A 22,954-nucleotide genomic window follows, 5' to 3' on the forward strand; every position below is an offset into this window, starting at 1 on the left:
CATTTATAGAGAATAACCCCAAGAGTAGTTGATCAAGTGAATATCTTGGTTGCCTCCTTGGGGATTGGGATTTTTTACCCTGCTGTAGCATATTGGATTATGCTTTATTGGGTTTTTTTGCCTTCCACTGGATCAACTGTGGGTATATTATTGTGTATATGGAGGTATTTTATTTGTTTGTTTCTATTGGTTGAACCAGATGGACTTGTGTCTTTTTTCAACCTGACTATGCTTCTATGTAACAATAATCCCCATAGACCTCTATGGGGATCTATCCTACAGCCACAACCATTGGATCAAGCTAATCCATGTGTCTTGGACAGGGTGAGCAAGGTTAGGTCAGGAAAGGTGGAAAAAAGGACCTGTCCACTCAACCATTAGGGACCATTTCTGGAATTAAGTACCGTATTTTTCGCTCCATAAAACACACTTTTTTTTCTCCCCCAAAAAAGGGGGAAAATGTCAGTGCATCTTATGGAGCGAATATGGAGCGGCCGGTCCGGTATTTCCGCTGCCGCCACCGTGTCAGAATACCGGGCTGGCTGCTCAGCTCTTCTCTGCAGCAGGACCTTACCTGTTGCTCAGTCCAGCGCTGTACAGTCTTCCCGCGCCGGCATCTTTAGTGTGTGCACCCGGCTGAACAGGGAGAAGCGCTATGTTTGTGAATGGCCCGGCGTCTTCTGGGACACATGACAGGTCCCAGAAGAAGTCGGGCCATTCACCAAGCGTGGCGCTTCTCGTGAATATTAAATATATATAGTGCAGTGCTGTAATGTAATTAAATAGATAAAAAATATATAAAAGTGAAATAGTTCATAAAGTTCTTTCACAATAAAATAATCATAAACATGTGAAGGCCTCCTCCTCATTAGGTGACTGGAATCAAACAGAAAAAATGCGCACTCACCGTCCGCGCATTTTAAAAGCGCATGTGTGTAATTTTATCCAGATGACCAGCCAGGCATGCAGATCCAGAGAACACATAGATCATCCCTCTCAAATACTGACATCAGCCTTGGGTGCAGTGATATACCTCCAGGTCCAGAGAGCCCTCTTGCCCCAAATGATAGTTAGACAGGGGTCCCCCTCCTGGTTCCAGGTACCCCAGAAGTGGTAGATGTAGATCTGAAACCCTCCAGCAAGAGGGTCAAAGAAAAAAGGGAACGCCAATAGTGTAGTAGGTTCAAAAACTTTATTGGATCAACAGTAGTTAAGCCAGGGTCACATGTGCATACAGATACCATCGGCCAACAAGCGGACTGGTAAGTATGAAAGATAAGTAAAACATGTACTAACCCGGCAGAGGTAAGAATCAGAGACCACCGGACCTCCTCGTGGTCTCAGTGGTCAGGAAGTCACACTTGCTACTGGCTCCTCCTGAGGCCTTTCGTGCTACGGCACTTCATCAGAGGGTGGACGCCATTAGTGAATGCCCACACTAAAGGGAGGACAACTCCGTGGAAGTGGGAGTGGAGACCTGTCAAATTCAGGTACCCGCTCCCCCTCCCTCCCCAAAGGTCTGCAGTCTCTGGTCATCTCCTGTACTGTCTGCAGTCTCTGGTCGTCTCCTGTACTATGTCCGCAGTCTCTGGTCATCTCCTGTACTGTCTGCAGTCTCTGTTCATCTCCTCTACTGTCTGCAGTCTCTGGTCATCTCATGTACTATGTCTGCAGTCTCTGTTCATCCCCTGTACTGTCTGCAGTCTCTGTTCATCTCCTGTACTGTCTGCGGTCTCTGGTCCATCTCCTGTACTGTGTCCGCAGTCTCTGGTCATCCCCTGCACTGTGTCCGCAGTCTCTGGTCATCCCCTGTACTGTCTGCAGTCTCTGGTCATCTCCTGTACTGTCTGCAGTCTCTGGCCATCCCCTGTACTGTCTGCAGTCTCTGGTCATCTTCTGTACTGTCTGCAGTCTCTGGTCATCTCCTGTACTGTCTGCAGTCTCTGGTCATCTCCTGTACTGTCTGCAGTTTCTGGTCATCTCCTGTACTATCTGCAGTCTCTGGTCATCCCCTGTACTATCTGCAGTCTCTGGTCATCCCCTGTAACTATCGGCAGTCTCTTGGTCATCCCCTGTACTATCTGCAGTCTCTTGGTCCTCTCCTGTATGGTCTGCAGTCTCTTAGTCATCTCCTGTACTGTCTGCAGTCTCTTGCTCATCCCTTGTACTGTCTGCAGTCTCTGGTCATCTCCTGTACTATGTCCGCAGTCTCTGGTCATCTCCTGTACTGTGTCCGCAGTCTCTGGTCATCTCCTGTACTGTCTGCAGTCTCTTGGTCATCTCCTGTACTGTGTCCGCAGTCTCTGGGCATCTCCTGTACTGTGTCCGCAGTCTCTGGTCATCTCCTGTACTGTGTCCGCAGTCTCTGGTCATCTCCTGTACTGTGTCCGCAGTCTGTGGTCATCTCCTGTACTGTGTCCGCAGTCTTTGGTCATCTCCTGTACTATGTCCCCAGTCTCTGGTCATCTCCTGTACTATGTCCCCAGTCTCTGGTCATCTCCTGTACTATGTCTGCAGTCTCTGGTCATCTCCTGTACTATGTCTGCAGTCTCTGGTCATCTCCTGTACTATGTCTGTAATCTCTAGTCATCTCCTGTACTGTCCGCAGTCTCTGGTCATCTCCTGTACTGTGTCTGCAGTCTCTGGTAATCTCCTGTACTGTGTCCGCAGTCTTTGGTCATCTCTTGTACTGTGTCCGCAGTCTCTGGTCATTTTCTGTACTACGTCTGCAGTCCATTGGTTCAGAATATTTTTTTTCTTGTTTTTCACCTCTAAAACCTTGGTGCGTCTTATGGTCAGGTGCGTCTTATGGAGCGAAAAATGCGGTAGATATGGCAATCAGAAAACAAAATGCGGCCCTTACACATAATGCAACCCACTGTTTTTTTGTGTGACATTTCTGGCTTAAATGTTCAGTATATAGACTATGGCCACAATTTGGCAATTTACTTTGGTAGGCCCTACGTCCAGCACCAAAGGGGTTTTGAGAAACATTCTTATTAATGGCATAAGCAGCATCCACACTGCCCCCCTTATGTAGTCCCTTGATCTTGACAACCACTCCATAGGCATATTTGTCATTACCTCAGTGTCCTTATGACTAAAAGTCATGTGAATTGTGTACCCAGTAGCAGAACTTGTGTTATCTGATCCTCATTGTACACCCTCACCTTTGAGAGAAGACAGTCAACAATGGTAGATTTACAACTCTATCTTCACAGAGGCATGCAAAGGGACAAGAATGGGCAGATTAGAGAGGGGATCTCATTTGACTTTAAATTTGTGGTCCATTATGTATCTACAGGCATCCTCTGACAATATGAGCATCTTTTCCACTGCAAATGATGTGATTTTGTTTGCCTGGGACTGATGTTATGTAATTTTTTACAACCTGACAGCAAAATTGTGTTTTGAAAATCTGCGAGAATATTTTATCTAAGAAAAAGTAAATATTTTCTTGTGCTTGACATTGGCATTGTTTTGAACAAAAACTTTGATTTGCATTGCTGTGATTAATTATGTAGATTAGCTGTAATAAAGATGACTACATGGCTGTAATTTGCCACTGCAGGTGTTTATTAGATATTTCCAGAAGGAAATTACTTAACAAATCTAGCACAGTCTGTACAGTGGGATGTAGACGCTTTGCTATGTCATTGAACTATTTTAAGTAGTTCTCCCAACCCCCAGATGGGTAATCTATGAATATTACAAGGATTTTAACCAACCACCTTTTGTTATACTGAAAAAAATAACTGTTTGTCTGTGTTCATGTGCAAAATGAATGTGAATGGGAGTGATTTTATAATTATCAGCTGATGCACTTGCAGGGTTCTAATGAGGAAAGTGGCAGGGCCTGCATCCCTTTGGGAGGATCTCACCAAAAATAACATTTTTGTTGCAGGGGATGCCCAAAATCTGACTTGCATCTTAGTTCAGACCTCTGGGAAAATCAGTAAGCCAATCACCCAAGCAGGAAATTACATATTTCGGGGTTGTTCTGTACACCTTCTGTGTACAGAAATTCTCCAGGAGGCCATATTGGATTGCATTTACAGAAAATTACAGCATTGCGGATTGAAAAGGAAAAGTAATTTTTAATACCATATACTTACAATATGACTTGTGTAGCAATTGTATATGCTATATTATTTTTTTATTTGTTATTTTTTCCCCCACAAAATCAGAGTTACCCTTTAAGCTATTAACAGCTGCTTTGATCCCAGTGTGCAGATTCCTCCCTTTTTGTCATTGCTTGGGTGTTTAGCAGATGACAGACTGATTTCAGAGCAAGTACCTGCAACTGGGAGTACAAGAACACAATATCTGTAGTAGAACAATGGGTCTTTTGGGGAATTTGGGACTGTTGACTAGCTACTCAAGCACCCAAATAATTCTTATCTTCAACTTCAGTAGATCCTTGTTCAGTGAAGCAGTATCTTTTATTAGGGTTCAATAGTGGGGTGTGGGGGGGAGCAGGTCAGATCACCCAACAGACCCATTCAAGGCTGAATTTACCATATGTCAGGGTAGGCTTGTGTCCATTGGCTGCACAGGCAAACGCCAGCTACTCCCTGTACAGTAATCAACCACACTTTATTTCCATTTATATCCTTTAGGGATGTCTAATACCAGTGGAAGTAACTTGGAACAACAGCAACTCAGCCACGAAGTGGTAGGCAATGTAATATGACAGAGTGGGGTCAGCGCATGCTGAAGCGCACAGTTCGCAGAAGTCGCCAACTGTCTGCAGAGTCAATAACTGAAGACCTCCAAACTTTGTGTGGCCTTCAGATTAGCAGAACAGAGCGTAGAGATTTTCATGGAATGGGTTTCCATGGCCAAGCAGCTGCATCCAAGCCTTACATCACCAAGTGCAATGCAAAGCGTCGGATGCAGTGGCGTAAATTGCGCAGCCACTGGACTCTAGAGCAGTGGAAACGTGTTCTCTGAAGTGAAGAATCACGCTTCTCTGTCTGGTAATCCAATGGACATGTCTGGGGGTGGTGGTTGACAGGAGAACGGTACTTACCGGACTGCATTGTGCCAAGTTTAGTGGAGGGGGGATATGGTGTGGGGTTGTTACAGAAGCTAACCCCCTGTGTGTCGGTCCCTGCAACAAATGAAAGCCATCTTTTACTCCTCTCCCTCCTGCTGTCTTTCAGCTGTTGCAGAGTGAGACATGCAGGGAATCAGTTCCTGTATTTTAGCCTCCCCCCTGCTGTACTGATCACCCTCTCTGTGCACAATTCTCTTCTCCCTGCTGCCTGGGCCCCCGTGTGACCCCCCCACCCCTACCAGCTGTTGTGGACACACAGGACAAGGGATCTTTTCAGGATGCAGAGTGTAAGAAGGGGTTGGTAACTGTGTCATATTTAACAGACCTTTCCTTTTGTGAATGTATGCAATGAGGGGGATTTACTAAAACTGGTGCAGCTGTACATAGTAACCAATCAGCTTCTAGGTTTTATTGCTAAAGCTTAATTGAACAAGCTGAAGTTAGAAACTGGTTACTATGCACAGCTACACCAGATTCTGTGTGCACCAGTTTTTGTAAATCTAATGAGTGATTGATACCAATCACTTACGGTGTTCATTCATTACTGAAGCATAGCAAACTGTGTTTGCTATGCTTCAGTTTGTGAACGAATAGAAGCCTCTGTACAGAGCGCTTTCTGTTCATTTAGTGCCGGTTCACATGTATGTGTATTGGATGCGGTTTGGACTGCATCCAATCTGCATGACATGTGAAATAACATTTCTTCCTATGGTGCCTGTTCACATATGCTCAATGCATGGGCAGTGTGGATTCAGTGTGGATTGAAAAAGAGTCTTGCTCGATTTCTGTGCAGTTAAGTCCAGTTCAGGTGCGGATTACAGGCTATTGACTTCTATGGAAACTGTTTCTAAACACGTCATCAGCTGTGAACAGGATAAAATCCAGACCTGAACCTGATCTAAACCTGTCCTGATTCTGATGTAAATCTGACCTGATCCACTGAACAACTACTGTGTCAATTAGCTGTGAAACCTGAGCTTCAATCCACACCGCACATGTGTGAATCAGCACTTCTTGTCCAGTGCAGCTGAGACAGGGATGAAGGAATCTATGTACTCATTCCCCTTTTCTGTCTGAAAAGTGAGACATCAGGGGTCTGTTTAGACCCCTGGTATTTTACCAAAGCCTCCCCCCAACAGCATTGTGAAAAAATAAATAAAAAATCATTTTAAAAATTGTAAAAAATAATTACATAATTGTAAAAAAATGATAAAAATTAATTTAGGGGCTCATTCACATGGGTTCTCTGGCCAAACAGTGTGAATGAATGGTTAGTTTGTGCAGTTGGATCCACCTGTTACTTTAGGAGGATGCAGCAGCTGTACAAACACAGCCGCAGGTCCTAATTTAACAGGTGTGGGCCAATGGCCCTGAATGCACACAACACTGTTCGGGGCCATACATCTACATACACAAGTCTGTCAAAATTAGGACCTGTGGCTGTGTTTGTAGAGCCATTGCGTCCACATAGAATAACAACCTGCCTACACACAGCTCCAGCCTGATTCACACTGTACAGGCCACAGCACCAATGTGAATGAGTCCTAGGACCTTATTCACACACATCGCTTTATCTATTAACTCAATACAGATTTATATTTTAGATTTAGCAGGAATATTGTAAGTTAAGTTGTGTTTGTGCTCACTAATAATATTTTTGGTGTATTTTTAGTGAAAACATTGTTTTAATATTGTGGGGGGGGGGATTTGATTATCAAACAGCTGCTGCACCTTCAGGGCTCTAATGAGCAAAGTGGCAGGGTCTGCATCCTTTTAGATGTGTGATTTTCCTTTGGGAGTATCTCATCAAAAATGACTATTTGTTTCAGGGGATGGCCAAAATCTGACTTGTATCTTAGTGCAGAAAATCAGTAAGCCAATCACACAAGCAGGAAATGACATAACTGTGGGGCGTTTTGTACGGCATCTGTGTACAGAACGCCTTCAGGTAGCCATATTGCATTGCATTTTATAGAAAATGACAGCCCTGCAGATTGAAAGGAAAAGGTCATCTTGAATAACATTCAAATACAATATGAAACATTTGCATATATTATATTTTTTTTATTTGGTACTTTTTTCTCTCCACAAAAGTGGAGTTACCCCTTAAGCTAGCCAGCAACCACACAAAACTAAAAACATCCTTTCTGGTCAAATTGGGCCTTTAACACATCACATATTGTTATTGTGAAAGCTCACAAAATATGATTTCTTCAAGAATAATGAGAAATGATTCTCCTGCTCCTTAAACATCTGCAGAGTTGCAAAATGCTAAATTATTGTTACAGAAACAAACTGCACATCCAGATTGTGTCTGTGTTTTCATATGTGAGTACAGTCTGCATTGTTTGTCTTTGTCTTTTCTTTTGTGCACCCCGTGTTCTCCCGTCTGCTTACAGCTGACAGCTCGCGCTTCCTTTTTCCCAGACCTTACCGCCAATGCTGTGTTGAAGAAATCATCTTACTAATTTTTATCAATGAGGTTACCATGGAAACTGAGACCAGTTGCTTGAAAAAAAAAACACCTTGAGATCTTCATAGCGATGATAAAGACAGTGCTGTCTTAGTTCTGTATCATTTCTCATGGGTTGTTGTAAGATGAAGGAGGCAGGTTTCTTGTCTTATTATCTAAAATACACTATATTGCCAAAAGTATTGGGACCCCTGCCTTTACACGCACATGAACTTTAATGGCATCCTGATCTTAGTCCGTAGGGTTCAATATTGAGTTGTCCCACCCTTTGCAGCTATAACAGCTTAAACTCTTCTGGGAAGATTGTCCACAAGGTTTAGGAGGGTGTCTATGGGACTGTTTGACCATTCTTCCAGAAGATCATTTGTGAGGTCAGGCACTGATGTCGGACGAGAAGGTCTGGTTTGCAGTCTCCGCACTAATTCATCGCAAAGTTGTTCTATCAGGTTGAGGTCGGGACTCTGTGCAGGCCAGTCAAGTTCCTCCACCACAAACTCGCTCATCCATGTTTTTATGGACCTTGCTTTGTGCACTGGTGAGCAGTCATGTTGGAACAGGAGGGGGCCATCCCCAAACTGTTCCCACAAAGTTGAGAGCATGAAAGTGTCCAAAATGTCTTGGTATGCTGATACCTTAAGAGTTCCCGTCACTGGAACTAAGGGGCCAAGCCCAACCCCTGAAAAACAACCCCACTCCATGATCCCCCCTCCACCAAACGTTACACTTAGCACAATGCAGTCAGGCAAGTACCGTTCTCCTGGCAACTGCCAAAACCAGACACATCCATCGGATTTTCAGACAGAGAAGCGTGATTCGTCACTCCAGAGAACACGTCTCCACTGCTGTTGAGTCCAGTGGCAGCGTGCTTTGCACCATGGCATCCGATGCTTTGCATTGCACTTGGTGATGTAAGGCTTGGATGCAGCTGCTTGGCAATGAAAACCCATTCCATGAAGCTCTCTATGCACTGTTGTGCTAATCTAAAGGCCACATGAAGTCTGGAGGTCTTTAGCTATTGACTCTGCAGACAGCTGGCCACTTATGCTCATTGTGTGCTTCAGCATGCGCTGCCCCCACTCTGTTATTTTACGTGGCCTACCACTTGGCTGAGTTGCTGTTGTTCCCAGTTGCTTCCACTTTGTTATAATACCACTAACAGTTGACCATGAAATATTTAGTAGCAAGGAAATTTCACAGATAGACTTATTGCACAGGTGGCAAGCTATCACGGTACCACGCCTGAATTCACTAAGCTCCTGAGAGCGATCCATTCTTTCCATCCATTTTTAATGCCATTTTTCAGGTTGTCAGTAAAAAATGTGCTCCACCAGTAAATTTTACATGTTTTGTCACCAAAAAACACAGCGGGAAGTTGGCAACATTACATGGCGGTGGTACGCACGAGGGGTGGGAAGATTGTTCCAAGGAGACTATGGAAGCGATTAAGCAGCAAAAGCCGGCTTGTCATATTTACACACATAGCTGCCAGGACTGCATGCAAAACCTCCCACTGCTGCTCTGCACTGAGCAGAACAGGGGGGTACTACTGACTGGTGGTGGGGGGGGGGAATAATGTGCCACTGAGCATGGGGGACAGTACTACTGAGGAGGGAGTGCACTACTGAGTGGGAGGTGCTACTGTGCCAGGAATATGTTGATTGGGGGATCTACTGAGCCATAAAACTGCAGAGCAGGGGATCTACTAAACTGGGGTTACTACTGATCCAGGGAACCACTGAGCAGGGGTACTAATAAGCCAGGAAAATTATACTACTGAACCACCAAAAACACCAAAATAATAAAAACAAAAAACACCAGATACCACACCAACATCCAACCACACCTCAAATCTGGTGACTTCTTTATCATCATTTCCCATTTGACATGACTTCCCCTTTAAAACAAATAGAAAAACCAACATATACAGGGCATTTGCCAAACTTAATTAAAGCTTCAAAAGAAAAAGCATCAAAAACACATCAAAAATATATGTTAAAGTAGTAGGGGCTTTAATGTGTGTTACTAATCAAGGGAAGTGTAAACAAGGCATAACAGTCTCAACGCGTGTGAAAGAGGCATAAAAGGCATTAGGAAGTCTGAATCCTCTTTGGCAGTTACACTACACTGACTTCTACTAGGTCATGGGATATCATTAAATGTGATATATAAGCGGATCTAAAGTCAAAACTGTTTTTCAGTTTGGGTGAAGTAGTGACTGATTAAAATCCTTACCAGGCTTTTATTTTGCTTTGTGTCCATGCTGAAGAGTCCCTCTTTTTCTGTTGGGGACATTTCTCTTCTCTTCCTGTCCTACAGACATACCAAAAGTGAAAAAAAAGGACCCTCTTTTAGAAAGTGTAGCGCTACCCTCTTGAGGGTCACTGAGGCAACACGCATTTTCCACCACTCTCATCCAAAGTCAGTAAAACAGTCCTTGAGCTTGGTTTTTTGTTTTTATTAGGGGTTAATAACGTCGATGGAGTCTAGTGGTATATAAAATGCCCAAGAAACTGTACAACTTTGATGACCAACTTCTCAGCAGAAATGGACAAAAATCAGCTAGCAATCTCTGTAAGGATCACTGGGTCCCCTTTGGTGAACCTCCTCAGACCCCAGATGGTAATTTCCTCATCCACCCGGCTGACCTGAGGCTGTCCCTGAGGGATTCTAGTTGGGTATTGCACCTGACTGCCCTTTCCCTTCTTTGCCCAGGGGGTGTAGAAGTACTCACACTACCCTATCCTGTAGCTTAGTGGGTTGCAGCTGCTTTCAGGCCTTACGCTGGGCTGGCTCCTTCCCTGCTGACAGGCTGTCCTCCCTAGGAGACTGTGGGACAATGAAGATCATTCTGTCCAGCTTCAGCCTATAGGTAGTCCCACCTTCGTTGGGACCCCCTTCCAGGCTCCACACACCAGCACCTTCCTTCACTCTAGCTTCCACCCGACTCCCCTGCAGTGCAGACGCTCCCATATTTAAGGGCTGTTCTAACAACCATGCCAGACCTCCTCCCCTCCTCTGCCCCTCTTCTAGAAAGTTCCAGACCTTTCTAGAAGGGTGGGAGGGCTCCAGAAGCCCTGACCTGTAGAGCCTCCCAGCCTGGATTGAGTTAACCTCACTACCTCACTTCCAGGCTGCCTCATCCCAGGCTTCTATCAACCCTCTGACTAACTGGGGGGCAGTACAAAAGTTATCACCAGAAAAAGTGATCCCATTAAAAGAGCTCCCCTTTATTTTTGTTTTGGTGACAACTGTCAGAGGAATCAGCCAAAATTCTAGCAGCAGTTGGCCCTGCCAACACAGCAGAGGTTGAACATCGTTGGTCGAACAGCCCCTGCAATCAATCAGCTGCTGACACTGCTCAGATATTTTGACAGCCTATGCTAGCAGCTGTCAGAATACAATAGCCTGGTAGGGGGGATTTGTCTATCCATGCTGTTTGTATGATTGAAGGAAATCTATTAGTGTATGGCCAGCTTTATATGTCTTTGTACTTACAGTAAAACACTATTAGGTGGGGCAGTTTGTTTATTCTCTGAAAACAATGCAGTGCAGCATCATTATACACCAAAAATTACTATGACTATTAGCCTAGATTCACACATATGCATTGTAAAATTGCTCAGTATTGTAGTGCGATTGAGGGATCAGCAGCCATGCAAATCAGATGCATTATCTTTGGACAGCAATGTGTTTTTAAAAGGGCCAGGCCAAGGGGTAAATGGGAGGGAATCATTTGAGGTGGGGGGGGGGGGCACTGCATGGAGAGTTCCTACATACAAGTTGACAGGAGTAGTGATGGCAGCTTCACTATTGATGTCAGCTTAGGGCTGGTGGAGACAAGCCAGATCTGGAGTGGAGGAGATAGCCGGGAGGAGGGATGGGTTGTGCTCTCTCTCCCTTCCAGCTTCTCCTCCTGCCACTGCAGCTCTCCTGGATTGGGACTGCCAGATGGCCACTGTGCAGTGTTTTTGTTTATCTTCCCCCATCTCCTTCCAGCAAAGAACATGGGTAGGGGGCAGGTAAGCAAACACTGCACAGTGGCAACTTGACAGACAGTGGCATTTCTAGTGTGGGGTCCCAACACTGCGATCCTATAGCCCTCTATAGCCCCCTATAGTATAGGATTTTTTTGGGGGGGGAAAGGGAAGTAGGGGATTTTTGCTGAAACATCATGCTCATACATTTTGGGGGGGGGCACCGTTTGGCATCTTTGACCTGGGCGCTAGATGACCTTGTCCCGACACTGGGTTTTAATGCAATTTTAATACAGCTGCCTTTCTCAGATCTGCCTTCTCCATAACTTTTTCAGAGCATATCTCTCTCTTTCTCTCACTTGCTATACTGATCACTCTGGAAGAGAAATACACTGCAAAAACACAATGTAATCTGACTAGATCCGAACACCCAGTGCGATTCCTATTCAGCTTCATATAGTGCGAGTTCTAAGCGCACTTCTCCAAACTCACACACGACCTTTTCTGAAAAACATACTGTGGATTGAATAGATTTACGTGAACACCCTCCATGTGCATCTGCCACCGAAAAGCACATTCACAGCCGCACATGTGGACCAAGGCTTACAAAGTCTATTCTGTTCTTGCAGCTATTAGTTGTAAAACGCCTTATGGTAATTATATATCTCCTATTACCTGTTGTTGCTTCCTTTTTTTATTCCCCCTCCCTTTAGATTGTAAGCTCCCTGGACAGGTCCCTCCCATTCCTTCTGTATTGAACTGCGTTGTAATTATACTGTCCCCTTTATATTGTAAAGCGCTGCGCAAACTGTTGGCGCTATAGAAATCCTGTATAATAATAATGACATACTTTATTGTGTCAGCTGTCCTGTAACACTCCAAGTGTGATTGCCTGTTACATCTTGTCTTTTCTCAGGAATGTGAGGAACTATCCCCAGCAGCTTTCATGTTCTTAACAACCATTAATCAGAACATCCAGCACATGGCACTGCCTGGTACACACTGCAGATCACCCCTTCACATCCCGGCTGTGGGAAAGAGCAGGTCCACTCCACAAGTTATGTTTTTCTCATTAAGGAGTTTTAATACTTTGTCATTCCGAGTCTGTGAGTGTTAAAGACATGGGAGGTATTAAATAGCTCCACTCGAATCAATGTGTATGCAGGATTCGTTGGAGTTAGGGTAATTCTTCCTTTCTGGGTTCAGTTCAGGGCAAATCAAAATATATTCATCTTAAAGTGGAGTTCCAGTGAAAATAAAAAAATAAAAGTCAACAGCTACAAAAACTGTAGCTGCTGAATTTTAAAGAATGGACATTTACCTGTCTACAATCGCCTGAGCTCCTACCTCACTGACAACAACCTTCTTGACCCCTTACAGTCTGGCTTTTGCTCACTACACTCCACTGAAACTGCCCAACTAAAACTCACTAATGATCTACTAACTGCTAAAACCAATGGCCACTACTCCGTACTCTTACTACTTGACCTCTCTGCGGCTTTTGATGCGGTTGACCATCCCCTCCTCCTCAAAAAACTCCACTCTCTTGGCCTCCGAGACTCTGCTCTGTCCTGGTTCTCCTCCTACCTATCGCAGCGCTCCTTCAGCATTACTTATAACTCTGCCTCCTCCTCTTCACTCCCTCTTTCTGTAGGGGTCCCTCAAGGTTCTGTCCTTGGACCCCTTCTCTTCTCCATTTACACCTGCTCCCTTGGTCACTTGATAAACTCCCATGGCTTTAAGTACCATCTCTATGCTGATGACACACAAATCTATCTTTCTACCCCTCACCTCACCCCTTCAGTCTCCTCTCATATTACAAACCTACTAAGTGACATATCGCCATGGATGTCACTCCACTTCCTCAAACTCAATCTTTCCAAAACTGAGCTCTTAGTATTCCCCCCAGCCCGTGCCCCCTCCCCTGACTTCTCCATCAAGATCAATAACACAACCATCAGTCCTTCCCCTCATGCCAGGGTGCTAGGTGTAATCCTAGACTCCCATCTGTCCTTTCAGTCCCAAATCCACTCACTGTCCAAATCTTGTAGACTTCACCTCCACAACATCTCCAAGATACGCCCGTTCCTAACCTCGGAAACTACTAAGCAACTTACTCACTCCCTTGTTATATCTCGCCTTGACTATTGTAACTCCCTCCTCATTGGCCTACCTCATCGCAGGCTATCCCCTCTTCAGTCTATCATGAATGCTGCTGCCAGATTCATCCACCTTACTAACCGTTCTATATCTGCCACCCCTCTCTGCCAATCCCTCCACTGGCTTCCCATTGCCCAACAGATAAAATTCAAAACATTAACAATAACGTATAAAGCCATTTATAACTCTGCCCCCAATTACATCACCAATCTTGTCTCCAAATATCACCCAAAACGTACTCTCCGCTCCTCGCAAGACCTCCTACTCTCTAGCTCCCTCATCTCCTCCTCCTATGCTCGTCTCCAGGACTTCTCCAGAGCTTCCCCCATCCTCTGGAACTATCTACCCAAATTTATCAGACTATCGCCTACTCTGCTCACTTTTAGGCGATCTCTGAAAACCTATCTCTTCAGGGAAGCCTACCCTGCCCTCAGCTAATAATGGAATCTTCTATTCATCCTACCAGTCCATCTCCCACAGTTATTACTTTTTGTACCACTAGCCCCTCCATCCTAGACTGTAAGCTCCGAGGAGCTCTTGTATTGAACTGTATTGTTGCTGTATTGTCTCCCGTTATATTGTACAGCGCTGAGCAAACTGTTGGCGCCATATAAATCCTGTATAATAATAATAATACCTGTCCCTCGATCCCGCAGTGTCCCCCACCCCGCAGCTCGTTTCACCGGCCGCTCTGTGTTCCCGGTGCCGGCATCCTCACTGTGGGCACCTGGCTGTGACATCTTGCGGCTTAAAGTAGCACTGTGATTTGTGAATGGTCCTGTAGTCTTCTGGGACCTGTCACGTGCCCCAGAAGACTACAGGGAGGGAGGGGGGGTCTCCCCCCACTCCCCAAAGTTGCCAATCCTTAATGGGGAGCAGGGGACCAGTCCTTAAACTGGAACTTCCTCTTTCAGGTGGAGCTCTGCTTAAATATTTGTTTATATTATTATGGTGCCTTTTTACATCTCTGGCAGATTTACCCGTTTTGTCATTGCCTGTATGCACACAGTGTGTGTTGTCACCTCAAAATACCGCCAAAAAATTTAAACAAAAAGACACTCATGGAGAAAAAAGTTAATATACTTACCTTGTCCTCACTTTCACCCAGAGCGCTTAAGTGACAAGGACACCAGCATCCTTCGAGCAATATCCTGGGGATGGCCAGGTAGTCCAAATCTCACAAGAATGTTTGCAGGGCTAGCCAGGTGGCAGAGTTGTAAAGGGAACAGGTAATACAACTTCTCCTTTTAAGCATTTTTTTCCCAGGAGTCTTCAGGAGAGGAGGGTTTTCAGCGCAGCCAATGCCTGACCTAAGGGCAGATGGATTCCAATAAGTAACTGCTACATGGATCATCTGCCCATTCTCAAGATGGCCACAGCCAGGCATGCCAGGGGGTGTTTTTTTTAAATGATTTCTCAGAAAAATAAAGCATGGAGACATGGATGGATGGAAGAGATTGCTTTGAATATTAAAAATGGACTAAACAGCATTCTTGGTTTGTGGTGTTCAGATGCAGTGCAGCTCTAAGGGCCGGTTCACACTATTCACACAACTTCTCCTTTAAGCATTTTTTTTAGGCAGCGAGGAATAAGCAGTTATATCAATGTATTATTCCTCCTTGGGGGCCAGTTTACACCGTAGAAATACAGCCCAGATGAGTTCTGGATGTGTTTCTGTATGTGCATTTTTTATGCGTTTTGGTGCGTTTTTGATGCATTCTGGTTCTTTTTTTCCCCCTTTCTTTTTCTTCAACTTAAGGGCCAGTTCACACCACATGCAGTCCAGTGCTTTTTTTTTCTGCATCAAAAACGCAATAACAGTAGGTTATATGGTTTCCAATGGCATAGTTCACACCAGTGTGGTCAGTTCCAGTGAGTTTCAATTTCAGAAAAAAAGTTAGAACATGCTGCATTTTTCTGCACTGAATTATACTGGAATGCAGTAAAACACTTAAAAAACGCACCACAAATGAAACAGAACACATCTAAACGCACATGTCCTAATTTACATTGAAGAAAAAGAGAGGGGAAAAAATTAACCAGAACGTATCAAAAAGGCATAAAAAACACACCGGAATGCATCAAACACACATCAAAAATGCACATACAGAAATGCATCTAGAATGTATCCGGACTGCACTGCATCCAGCAATAAATAAGGACATGTGCATTATTATTGCGTTTAGGCACGTTCCGGTGCGTTTTTGATGAGTTTTAACACTTTCCAATACAGTTCTGTGCAGGAAAAATGCAGCCTGTTCTACTTTTTTTCTGCACTCGGAACGCACTGGAATTGCAAGCACTGATGTGAACTATGACCAGGGGCGGACTGACAACTCATGGGGCCCCCAGGCAATAGGGGATCAGGGGCCCCTGTGTCCTTGCCCAAACTCAAAAAAGCCTATGAGAAAGGTACCAGGGGCATGTCATTGGGCCCCCTACTGACCCCGGGCCCTCGGGCAGAGCCCGAGTTTTCAAATGGTCAGTCCGCCCCTGACTATGACATTGAGAACCATATAACCTACTTTCTGTGCGTTTTGGATGCAGAAAAAAAGCAACTGAAATGCATGTAGTGTGAACCGGCCCTAAAAGTGTATTGGGGTAAGAGGAGTGTAAGATTCATTCCTATTGGTCGCTGTCAGATTGCCCATATTTTCACTGCTACAGGTGTCTTTAAGGATTACAGAATCTTCAAGGAAATTCCTCAGGAAGGCTAAATATAGGATAAGCGTTGTTACTGTAAATATTTCCCTGAACTACAGCTGGTAGTCAGTCCCTGAAATGTGATATCACTATTAGTATTATTTTTATAGCACGTTCCATAACCATCAGGTATAGGAATAAAATCCAAGGCCACACTGAAACAATAATGTGCAAAGGGAGCTGTAATTAATTCTTTCCTTGGATGTTTCCCAGCGGCCTGGTAAATTTAGCTGCACAATGTAAAATATTTAGGTTTGACAGGTAGTGCTAAGAGTTATATGTTCCACAAACAATAAGTGGATTTATTTATAGTTGAATAGCCCAGTCTCTGCAGTCACCACGAGTTGTACATGGATATCAAACATAGTTTTGGGATGGTTCCATGAGAAACAAGTCTGCCCGGGGTCATAAAGGATGGACTTGCTTGAGATGCATCATATTATGAGAGCAGTAAAGGATTTCTTTCATTCATTTCTATAGTAGACTCCATCTTTATTAAATCCCAGTTCCAGTTCAAACTTTGCAGTCAAAAAGTTCCAGTCACTTCCTGTTATGGTGACACTAGGACAAGAAACGAGGTTGCATGTAAGCAGGTTGAAATGCTAGTTAGCAGCTGGGAAAGGGTTAACTGCATACCTCCCAACTTTTGAACTTCAGAATGAGGGACACTTGAGGGAGGAAGTGACCTGTGGCGTGCTTAGCAAGGTGCAGCAAAATGGGTGTGACCAACATATGTGACAGTGGGAGGGGCATAAGGGGCATGGTTAAACAAAACTTGGGCTTCCTTGTACCTTTAAAATATGCTTTGATTGCTGTGCCACAAACCGGAGTCTCACGGACCCAAACCCCAGCACAATTATTAAAAAAAAAAAAGAATAAAAAGCTTCCATTACAAATGCTTTTGCACAAACTGTGGAAGAGTGCGTTATACAAAGAGTGGAAGGATTCAGGAATGCATTAGGCACAGAGTGCAGGATTCAGGAGTGTGTTACGTACAGAGTGCAGGATTCAGGAGTGCGTTACATACAGAGTGCAGGATTCAGGAGTGCGTTACATACAGAGTGCAGGATTGAGGAGTGTGTTACGTACAGAGTGCAGGATTCCGGAGTGCGTTACATACAGAGTGCAGGATTCAGGAGTGCGTTACATACAGAGTGCAGGATTCAGGAGTGCGTTTCACACATAGTGCAGGATTCAGGAGTGCGTTACATACAGAGTGCAGGATTCAGGAGTGCGTTACATACAGAGTGCAGGATTCAGGAGTGCGTTACATACAGAGTGCAGGATTCAGGAGTGCGTTAAATACAGAGTGCAGGATTCAGGAGTGCGTTTCACACAGAGTGCAGGATTCAGGAGTGCGTTACGGACAGAGTGCAGGATTCAGGAGTGTGTTACATACAGAGTGCAGGATTCAGGAGTGTGTTACGGACAGAGTGCAGGATTCAGGAGTGTGTTACATACAGACTGCAGGAATCAGGAGTGTGTTACGGACAGAGTGCAGGATTCAGGAGTGTGTTACATACAGAGTGCAGGATTCAGGAGTGTGTTACGGACAGAGTGCAGGATTCAGGAGTGTGTTACATACAGAGTGCAGGATTCAGGAGTGTGTTACGGACAGAGTGCAGGATTCAGGAGTGTGTTACATACAGACTGCAGGAATCAGGAGTGTGTTACGGACAGAGTGCAGGATTCAGGAGTGTGTTACATACAGAGTGCAGGATTCAGGAGTGTGCTACATACAGAGTGCAGGATTCAGGAGTGCGTTACATACAGAGTGCAGGATTCAGGAGTGCGTTTCACACAGAGTGCAGGATTCAGGAGTGCGTTACGGACAGAGTGCAGGATTCAGGAGTGTGTTACATACAGACTGCAGGAATCAGGAGTGTGTTACGGACAGAGTGCAGGATTCAGGAGTGTGTTACATACAGAGTGCAGGATTCAGGAGTGTGCTACGGACAGAGTGCAGGATTCAGGAGTGCGTTTCACACAGAGTTCAGGATTCAGGAGTGCGTTACGGACAGAGTGCAGGATTCAGGAGTGCGTTACGGACAGAGTGCAGGATTCAGGAGTGTATTACATACAGAGTGCAGGATTCAGGAGTGTGTTACATACAGAGTGCAGGATTCAGGAGTGCGTTACATACAGAGTGCAGGATTCAGGAGTGCGTTACATACAGAGTGCAGGATTCAGGAGTGCGAATCACACAGAGTGTAGGATTCAGGAGTGCGTTACGTACAGAGTGCAGGATTCAGGAGTGTGTTACGTACAGAGTGCAGGATTCAGCAGTGTGTTATATACAGAGTGCAGGATTCAGTAGTGCATTTCATACAGAGTGCAGGATTCAGGAGTACATTTCATGCAGAGCGCAGTATTCAGGAGTGTGTTACGTACAGAGTGCAGGATTCAGGGTTGCATTACGTACAGAGTGCAGGATTCAGGGATGCATTATGTACAGAGTTCAGGATTCAGGAATGCGTTACGTATAGAGTGCAAGGTTCAAGAGTGTATTTCATACAGAGTGCAGGATTCAGGGATGCATTGCATACAGAGTGCAGGATTCAGGAGTGCATTTCATACAGAGTTCAGGATTCAGTAGTGCATTTCATACAGAGTGCAGGATTCAGGGCTGTATTGCATACATAGTGCAGGATTCAGGAGTGCGTTACGGACAGAGTGCAGGATTCAGGAGTGCATTTCATACAGAGTGCAGGATTCAGGAGTACATTTCATACAGAGCGCAGGCTTCAGGAGTGTGTTACGTACAGAGTGCAGGATTCAGGGATGCATTGCATACAGAGTGCAGGATTCAGGAGTGCATTTCATACAGAGTTCAGGATTCAGGAGTGCATTTCATACAGAGTGCAGGATTCAGGGCTGTATTGCATACATAGTGCAGGATTCAGGAGTGCGTTACGGACAGAGTGCAGGATTCAGGAGTGCATTTCATACAGAGTGCAGGATTCAGGAGTACATTTCATACAGAGCGCAGGCTTCAGGAGTGTGTTACGTACAGAGTGCAGGATTCAGGAATGCGTTACGTATAGAGTGCAAGGTTCAAGAGTGTATTTCATACAGAGTGCAGGATTCAGGAGTGCGTTACATACAGAGTGCAGGATTCAGGAGTGCGTTACATACAGAGTGCAGGATTCAGGAGTGTGTTACGTACAGAGTGCAGGATTCAGGAGTGCGTTACATACAGAGTGCAGGATTCAGGAGTGCGTTACATACAGAGTGCAGGATTCAGGAGTGTGTTACGTACAGAGTGCAGGATTCAGGAGTGCGTTACGGACAGAGTGCAGAATTCAGGAGTGTGTTACATACAGAGTGCAGGATTCAGGAGTGCGTTACATACAGAGTGCAGGATTCAGGAGTGCGTTACATACAGAGTGCAGGATTCAGGAGTGCGTTACATACAGAGTGCAGGATTCAGGAGTGCGAATCACACAGAGTGTAGGATTCAGGAGTGCGTTACGTACAGAGTGCAGGATTCAGGAGTGTGTTACGTACAGAGTGCAGGATTCAGGAGTGTGTTATATACAGAGTGCAGGATTCAGTAGTACATTTCATACAGAGTGCAGGATTCAGGAGTACATTTCATACAGAGCGCAGTATTCAGGAGTGTGTTACGTACAGAGTGCAGGATTCAGGGATGCATTACGTACAGAGTGCAGGATTCAGGGATGCATTATGTACAGAGTTCAGGATTCAGGAATGCGTTACGTATAGAGTGCAAGGTTCAAGAGTGTATTTCATACAGGATGCAGGATTCAGGGATGCATTGCATACAGAGTGCAGGATTCAGGAGTGCATTTCATACAGAGTTCAGGATTCAAGAGTGCATTTCATGCAGAGTGCAGGATTCAGGGCTGTATTGCATACATAGTGCAGGATTCAGGAGTGCGTTACGGACAGAGTGCAGGATTCAGGAGTGCATTTCATACAGAGTGCAGGATTCAGGAGTACATTTCATACAGAGCGCAGGCTTCAGGAGTGTGTTACGTATAGAGTGCAGGATTCAGGAATGCGTTACGTATAGAGTGCAAGGTTCAAGAGTGTATTTCATACAGAGTGCAGGATTCAGGGATGCATTGCATACAGAGTGCAGGATTCAGGAGTGCGTTTCATACAGAGTTCAGGATTCAGGAGTGCATTTCATACAGAGTGCAGGATTCAGGGATGCATTGCATACAGAGTGCAGGATTCAGGAGTGCATTTCATACAGAGTTCAGGATTCAGGAGTGCATTTCATACAGAGTGCAGGATTCAGGGGTGCGTTACGGACAGAGTGCAGGATTCAGGAGTGCATTTCATACAGAGTGCAGGATTCAGGAGTACATTTCATACAGAGCGCAGGCTTCAGGAGTGTGTTACGTACAGAGTGCAGGATTCAGGAATGCATTACGTATAGAGTGCAAGGTTCAAGAGTGTATTTCATACAGAGTGCAGGATTCAGGGATGCATTGCATACAGAGTGCAGGATTCAGGAGTGCGTTTCATACAGAGTTCAGGATTCAGGAGTGCATTTCATACAGAGTGCAGGATTCAGGGATGCATTGCATACAGAGTGCAGGATTCAGGGATGCATTGCATACAGAGTGCAGGATTCAGGAGTGCATTTCATACAGAGTGCAGGATTCAGGGCTGTATTGCATACAGAGTGCAGGATTCAGGGATGCATTACATACAGAGTGCAGAATTCAGGGATGCATTACATACAGAGTGCAGGATTCAGGGATGCATTACGTACAGAGTGCAGGATTCAGGGATGCATTATGTACAGAGTGCAGGATTCAAGAGTGTATTTCATACAATGTGCAGGATTCAGGGATGCATTACGTATAGAGTGCAAGGTTCAAGAGTATATTTCATACAGAGTGCAGGATTCAGGGATACATTGCGTACAGATTCTAAAACCTTGAATAACAGCATACAGGAGCCGAGACAAGAATGCAGGTATTAGATGGATAACAAATGAGTGCAGCCAAGCAGAACCTGCAGCAGTGTGAACATCTAGCACAGCCAGGGATCGGTGAACAAACCGGTGGGGGTACAGCTGCAATGAGAGACAGTGCAGCTGTCAAGTTCAGCCTGTGATTTCGGAGATGGGTGAGGCTGATATGCATTTCAGGGGCTCCGCCCCCTTTTAAAAAAAACCTGTTCAAAAGGAAACAGGTGGACTTTATACAGTGCCAACCGGGAAAAGGTGGCAAGGGGCAGTACTAATTGGAACTACTGTATGTGTCAGGGACTCGGCGCGCGAGACTGCGCATGCGTGGTCTGTCTAGGCACACTAGCATGCGGGCGCTAGGACCTGGGCGCCCGCGGCGGCAGCAGCGGCCGCGCATGCGCACTCACGGTTTTGCGCCTAGCACCAATGAGTGCACAGGGTGCACTATTTAAACAGACTCTGGCAATGCTAAAATTGCCGTATGGTCTTTCCTGCTTTTCCTGTTATCCTGTGTTCCTGAGAGATTGCTAGTTGCCGACCCTGCCTGACCCTGATCCATTGACCGTCTCCTGCTCTGATCCCTGGCTTGTCCCTGACTACTCTTCTGCCTACTCCTGAATTATTTGACCTCCTGTTGCCGAACCTTTGCTCGTGACCCGGTTACTCTCTGCCTGCTGCCCTGTACCGTTCTGCCTCTGCTGTTACCGACCTGGCTTGTCTGACCCCGCTATACTCCATACTGTCATCCACCCATCAATCCCGCTCAGATCCAGTCGCTACTGTCCAGGGCCTGCCAGCCTCTTCACATCAGGCTCTCCTCCTGTACATACCTCCGGCGGTCCTCTCTACCACGGTTGGGCGTAGCCAGGGGTCACGACCTGGTCTCAGTTCTGCTCCAAGTCCATCCCCACCATCAGGGGCTCTGGTGAATAAGCAGACTGGGGCTTAGACTCCGTGCCCTGGGGAATCCCGTTCTGTGGTTCACTAGAGATACCGCCGGGCGGTACCTAACAGCATGTGTGCCCGCAGCGGTGTATAATTCATGTTTATTATACACTGTTGTAGGTACATATGCAGTAGTTCCAATTGGTCCTGCCCCTTGTCAGCATCTTCCCTAGCCAGCAATGTATAAATGCCAGCTGTCTGTCTATGCAATGCTTGCAAGTCAAAAGGTGGCGGAGCCCCTGAAACGCATATTGGCCCCGCCCATCCCTGACAACACAGGTTGGAGTTCAGAGCTGCCTGCTCTCTCTCACTACAGCTGTGAGCCCTGCTGGCTTGCCCACCAATCCCTGGCTGTGCTAGATGTTCACATTGTTCACACTGCTGCAGGTCCTGCTAGGCTGGAAGTTGGCATATAAAGAATAGATAGAGTAATACGGAACAAAGCCCCTGTACACCAGGACCACAGGACAAAGGTGAAAATGCGAGAAAGTCCTACCCAATCCAGGACTGTTGGGAGGTATGTAACTGTATTCCCTGAGTACTCTGCAAGTTGTGTATTGACTGTTCCAGTTTATGCTACTGTTCATGCAATGCTATATTTTACACTATGTAATTAGGTTGAAAAGCTAATTAGCAGCGTCTGCCCATCTGAAAGAGAAAGGGTTAACTGTATTCCCTGAGTCTCTGCTCTT

The sequence above is a fragment of the Staurois parvus genome, unplaced genomic scaffold (assembly GCF_062004578.1).
Source record: "Staurois parvus isolate SC_StPar_1 unplaced genomic scaffold, SC_StPar_1.0 ptg000098l, whole genome shotgun sequence".
Classification (NCBI taxonomy): domain Eukaryota; kingdom Metazoa; phylum Chordata; class Amphibia; order Anura; family Ranidae; genus Staurois; species Staurois parvus.